Source organism: Centroberyx gerrardi, chromosome 9 (assembly GCF_048128805.1).
Source record: "Centroberyx gerrardi isolate f3 chromosome 9, fCenGer3.hap1.cur.20231027, whole genome shotgun sequence".
NCBI lineage: Eukaryota > Metazoa > Chordata > Actinopteri > Beryciformes > Berycidae > Centroberyx > Centroberyx gerrardi.
The window spans coordinates 1011959-1018891 of NC_136005.1; positions in this window are offsets into that span (position 1 = coordinate 1011959).

Below are 6933 nucleotides of genomic sequence, written 5' to 3' on the forward strand. Positions count from 1 at the left end.
AACAGCTGACTGTTCCTGTTTTAAACCTGCAGGAAGTGATGTCAGAGCCTGTAACCAATCCTGAAGCTAACGTGCTGCGTGGAGATTTCTGTGAGACGTGATGATGTAAACCAACAGACACACAGCAGCAGCTTGTTGCTGTTTTCTCCTCTTTTCTAAAAGCTTGTTATAAAAACTCGGACCGACCAGTAGCTTTTCCTTTTATTAAAACTAGCTTGGCTCCTCCCTTGCTGTTTGAAAGCGGCGCTGTCCTCCTCCCATCCCTGAAAAAAACTCTCCTAATGGCGGAATTGATGCAGCAACTAGTAAACTTGTTAAACTAGTAAACTTGTTAAAGTAGTAAACTTGTTAAACTAGTAAACCTGTTAAACCAGTAAACTTGTTAAAGTAGTAAACTTGTTAAAGTAGTAAACCTGTTAAACCAGTAAACCTGTTAAACTAGTAAACTTGTTAAAGTAGTAAACCTGTTAAACTAGTAAACTTGTTAAACTAGTAAACTTGTTAAACCAGTAAACTTGTTAAACTAGTAAACTTGTTAAACTAGTAAACCTGTTAAACCAGTAAACTTGTTAAACTAGTAAACTTGTTAAACTAGTAAACCTGTTAAAGTAGTAAACTTGTTAAACTAGTAAACCTGTTAAACCAGTAAACTTGTTAAACTAGTAAACTTGTTAAAGTAGTAAACCTGTTAAACCAGTAAACTTGTTAAACCAGTAAACTTGTTAAACTAGTAAACTTGTTAAACCAGTAAACCTGTTAAACCAGTAAACTTGTTAAACCAGTAAACTTGTTAAAGTAGTAAACTTGTTAAACCAGTAAACCTGTTAAACCAGTAAACTTGTTAAAGTAGTAAACTTGTTAAACCAGTAAACCTGTTAAACCAGTAAACTTGTTAAACCAGTAAACCTGTTAAACCAGTAAACCTGTTAAAGTAGTAAACCTGTTAAACCAGTAAACCTGTTAAACCAGTAAACTTGTTAAAGTAGTAAACCTGTTAAACCAGTAAACCTGTTAAACCAGTAAACTTGTTAAACTAGTAAACTTGTTAAAGTAGTAAACTTGTTAAACCAGTAAACTTGTTAAACCAGTAAACTTGTTAAACCAGTAAACCTGTTAAACTAGTAAACCTGTTAAAGTAGTAAACTTGTTAAACCAGTAAACCTGTTAAACTAGTAAACCTGTTAAACTAGTAAACTTGTTAAAGTAGTAAACCTGTTAAACTAGTAAACTTGTTAAAGTAGTAAACTTGTTAAACCAGTAAACCTGTTAAACCAGTAAACCTGTTAAACTAGTAAACCTGTTAAACTAGTAAACTTGTTAAAGTAGTAAACTTGTTAAACCAGTAAACCTGTTAAACCAGTAAACCTGTTAAACTAGTAAACCTGTTAAACTAGTAAACTTGTTAAAGTAGTAAACTTGTTAAACCAGTAAACCTGTTAAACCAGTAAACCTGTTAAACTAGTAAACTTGTTAAACCAGTAAACTTGTTAAAGTAGTAAACTTGTTAAACCAGTAAACCTGTTAAACCAGTAAACTTGTTAAACCAGTAAACCTGTTAAACCAGTAAACCTGTTAAACTAGTAAACTTGTTAAACCAGTAAACTTGTTAAAGTAGTAAACTTGTTAAACCAGTAAACCTGTTAAACCAGTAAACTTGTTAAACTAGTAAACCTGTTAAACTAGTAAACCTGTTAAACCAGTAAACTTGTTAAAGTAGTAAACTTGTTAAACCAGTAAACCTGTTAAACTAGTAAACCTGTTAAAGTAGTAAACTTGTTAAACCAGTAAACCTGTTAAACCAGTAAACCTGTTAAACTAGTAAACCTGTTAAACTAGTAAACTTGTTAAACTAGTAAACTTGTTAAACCAGTAAACCTGTTAAACCAGTAAACCTGTTAAACTAGTAAACCTGTTAAACTAGTAAACTTGTTAAAGTAGTAAACTTGTTAAACCAGTAAACCTGTTAAACTAGTAAACTTGTTAAAGTAGTAAACTTGTTAAAGTAGTAAACTTGTTAAACCAGTAAACCTGTTAAACCAGTAAACTTGTTAAAGTAGTAAACTTGTTAAACCAGTAAACCTGTTAAACCAGTAAACTTGTTAAAGTAGTAAACTTGTTAAACCAGTAAACCTGTTAAACCAGTAAACTTGTTAAAGTAGTAAACTTGTTAAACCAGTAAACCTGTTAAACTAGTAAACTTGTTAAAGTAGTAAACTTGTTAAACCAGTAAACCTGTTAAACCAGTAAACCTGTTAAACCAGTAAACCTGTTAAACTAGTAAACCTGTTAAACTAGTAAACTTGTTAAAGTAGTAAACTTGTTAAACTAGTAAACTTGTTAAAGTAGTAAACTTGGAGTATTTCCCCCATGGGTAAATTAGATTGTTGCTACAGCACAAGCAATATGATTCAGGAGGATATAGGATATAGAATATAAGCGCAAAACTATAAAAAAAAGTAATACAAATAGGCGTAACATAAAAAACATATAAAACATAATCAAATAATCAAACAATAAAAGCCATAGACAAATATATGTAATTATAGGATTATATAAGCCCTGATATATAATGCTGACATTTTCAGAAAGAAATGGATACTGACACTGGGTTCTTCTCTCAAGAGGAACAAACTCTTATAATTAATAACTGTCAGCATTAGAAAACATAACCGCGAAAAGTCACGTTGTTTCCAAGGCTAGAGAGGATTACTGGAGGATCTGTCTGTCATTAGGACACGGTGGGCAAACTTTCCACTGATAAAATATTACACGAGGCTGTAAAACATTTTCTATTCATAAAGTCGGCCTCATGGTCTTCGGGGCTGCGGTGTGGAATATGAATGCAACAGCTTACATTGAACCAAACACTGTCGGAAATCCAATGAAAAAAATTCAGCTCTATTAATATGCAACAGTAACTTTCATTCATTAATAATATGGTCAATTTAGTACCCTACCTGCTATATCTCCGATATAATAATATCATGGAAAGTAAAATGATTCTGGTCTGTAAACAGCAGCTTCTTACTGTCTGTTAATTCAAAAGTAGCCTAACAGTTTCCTTTATTACTTGTCATTTTCATTTGAATACAGCATTTTTGTCCATATCGGGATCCTGTAGGAATGCTGAGTCCCTGTTTCCAGAGAGCTGATTGGTCAAGAGGCCTTTCATACGTTTTGATCCAACAGCCTGAACTGAAGCTGCTCCGGAGCAGGTTAGCCGTGCAGCAGGTTACCATGGTTACGTTAGCCGTGCAGCAGGTTACCATGGTGATCTACCCCGGTTAAAAGTGAACCACCTTCGTGAGACTGAAAATCCAGAGTTAAACCCAAAGTTAGCTGCTAACGCACTAATCTCACTTCCTGAGCCCGGCCTCAGTAGCTGCTGTGCTTTATTTACAAATGTGTTGCGGTTTCTGTCGCCCTTGTGACGACCTTGTGGTTGGAAAATCTCTAAGTGTCTCTCTGTAACGCTCGTTATAACTAGGTTTGTCCCGCCTACATCCACCATCCAATCAGGTTTGTCGGACAGTATCTGTCCAAAATAACTGCCGGTGGATAGGCTGGACCAGACCGGCTGGATCACCATGTGAACTCTGGAGTGTGTGTGTGTGTGTGTGTGTGTGTGTTCGGGGGTTCGGCGCTCTCTTCCTGCCAAAGCTACGCGCTTCATGTTTTTATGAGCACACCGTAGTGTAAATCACTTCTATTTTTGCGCGGAGCGAGCGTTGGGAGCGCGGTGCGTCATCCACAGCCGACCAATCAACGTTGAGGAACAAACATGGAGGAGAACGCTTGCGGCGCGCCTCGCTTTTTTAAAACGTGTTCAAAAGGCATCGACTGAACGCAGCCGAAAGAGGAAATAAACTGATCTGCTCTTTCTAAATCCACACGCTCATCACCGAGTTTGGTTTACTAGGATTTAATTTTCTTCACTAGTAGATGTTCATTGTTATGTACTAGTTATGTATTTGCATTTCTATTATTTTATTTTCGTTTTTTGTAGAGGAGGAGAGAAAGGGGGGAGAAAGGGCGAGCGAGGAGGAGAGAGAGAGAGCGAGAGAGAGAGAGAGAGAGAGTACTTTGTAGAGAATAATGCACCAAGGGGAAAATCTTAATGGTCCAATTAGTCTGATTTGCCTTGATTTACATCTCTAATACAGAGAGAGAGAGAGAGAGAGAGAGAGAGAGAGAGAGAGAGAGAGAGAGGAGAGAAAGAGAGAGAGGAATGAGACAGAGAGAGAGAGAGCGAGAGAGAGTGTGTACGTGTATTTCTGTGTGTGTTTGTGTTAGAGTTTGAGTTTATGTGTTTGAGTGTGTGTATGCTAGGTAGAGATTGTGTGTGTGTCTGTGCTTATAGACTGTTTGCTACTATGTGTGTGTGTGTGTGTGTGTGTGTGTATGTTAGACGGTGCATCATTAGAGTGCATGTGTATGATTGTATGTTAGAGTGTGTGTGTGTGTGTGTCTGTGTGTTACCTTGGGTACAGGCAGGTGTGTGTTGGTGAGAGTCACATGGCTGCTGTCCTCTCTCTGTCCCCTCCCATCTGGTCCCTCCCCCTACACACACACACACACACACACACACACAGAGGGTTAGACATTACCAACAGGATTTAAATAAATCACGTTGTGTATCTGGACTACACTCACCGGCCACTTCATTAGGTACACCTTACTAACACTGGGTAGGTATCAGCTTTCAGCTCAGTGTCAACCGGCTACCAAAGTGACGTCTGCCTCCAGGTTCAACGTGTTGCATTCTGGGATGCTTTTCTGCTCACCACAGTTTTAAAGAGGTTCTTATTTAGGGGTTCTTATGTATCTCATCTCCATCTCAGACTTTTACATATTTCTATATATTATTTCTTACCTACAGACTTTTTGCAGGCTGACATTTCTTCAGTAGAGTAAGTTGGTGTCTGCTGGTGGCTGAACAATACGACTGAAGATTATTGATAAAGAAGTTTCTTCACTACAACAAATGTCACTTCATGTGAAACAACAGTGAGTCTGTAGCTTACATGCGTAGTCCTGTTTATTAGGACTGAATAATATTTCCCAAGCTTTCATAGACATTTTTGTCCAATTTCAGAACTTTTCAAGACCTGGAAATTAGCTATTTAATTCTCCATATTTTTCCAGACTTTCCAGACCTGTGAAGGAACCCAGAACCTAAGACCAAGGGGTCTGGACCATCTAGACCTACAACCAGAGGGTCTGGACCTAGCACAAGAGGGTCTGGACCATCTGGACCTACCACCAGAGATCTGGACCTAACAGTAGAAGATCTGGACCTACCATCAGAGGGTCTAGACCTACCATTAGAACATCTGGACCCACCACCAGAAGGTCTGGGCTAACAGTAGAAGGTCTGGACTATCTGAACCTACCACCAGAAGGTCTGGGCTAACAGTAGAAGGTCTGGACCTAACAGTAGAAGCTCTGGACTATCTGGACCTACCACCAGAAGGTCTGGGCTAACAGTAGAAGGTCTGGACTATCTGGACCTACCACCAGAAGGTCTGGGCTAACAGTAGAAGGTCTGGACTATCTGGACCTACCACCAGAGGCTTGCGGATGCCCAGGCGGACCGTGCCGGGAGGGGCGGACTTCAGGACCTCCACGGCCTCGGCCAGGCTCAGCAGGTCCAGCTGGGTCTGGTTCACCGAAACCAGCTGGTCTCCAGGAAGAAGACCGCCCCGACGCTCCGCCGAACCGCCAGGAACCAGAGAACGAATCACCATCACACAACGACCTGGATCCACCGGGTCCTGGAGAGAGAGAGAGAGAGAGAGAGAGAGAGAGAGAGAGAGAGAGAGAGAGAGAGAGAGAGAGAGAGAGAGAGAGAGAGAGAGAGAGAGAGAGAGAGAGAGAGAGAGAGAGAGAGAGAGAGAGACAACCACATTAAATTCCTACTATATCCTAGCATGTTTAGCATTCATATATTTAATTATAATATAATGTTTTCAATTGAATACTGTGTTTGAAATGGTTAAAGTTCAATTGATAACATTCCTTTTTTATCTGTTTTACTGTCTGCATATATTGTTCTATAACTGCATTGGCAATGTAAGAAAGAAATCTTACCATGCCAATAAAGCTCTTTGAAATGAAATGAAATGAAAAAGAGAGAGAGAGAGAGAGAGAGAGAGAGAGAGAGAGAGAGAGAGAGAGAGAGAGGTAGAGTGATAGACTCACAGGCAGGGGGAGACAGAGACCAGAGGAAAGAGAGGAGAAAATCATGTTTTGAAAAGCTTTTTACATCTTAAGTCTTTTATCTCTCTATGCAGAAAGACTTCAACAGTAGAATCAGCTTCAATTCCCAGATCAACATTACAAGCAACAAATTGTAAGGAGGTCAAAGGTCAGAGGTCACAGCACCCAGACAAGAGATGGAACAAACGTTCCTGAGAGTCTTGATGATGGAGAAGTGAAGGGAAAGACAAAGGCTAAGGAGGAAGGTGGATGGGATTTTTTTTTAAAGATTAGAGCAAATTAGAGGGAGTAGAGGAAGAAGAAGATATGAAGAAGATAGGATGAAGATATGAAGAAGATGATGCTAGGTCATTTTGGAAAAAGACGAGTTTTTTAAAGAAGCCAAGCGTCCTGTGTCTGTCTTTTCTTTTACTGCAGGTGTCTGTTGCCCAAAGAGGAGCTGAATTAAATTTCATTAGAAAACAGAGAGAGGCCTTTTGGATCTTTACCTTTATAAGACTTTACTGAAAAGGAATGAATGAGGAATTTAATTTTAAGGATTTCAACTTGCATAATGTTCTTGAGTGAAATGGGATTAAATGTCCTTAACAATTGTTTTTTTTTTTTTTTAAATACTGGCATCTACAGAGTCTACAGGCTCTGAAGACCAATAGCCAGTAGCCATTTTGGATGATATTAAACATTTATTGTTGACTGTGCATGTCATAATGTAAC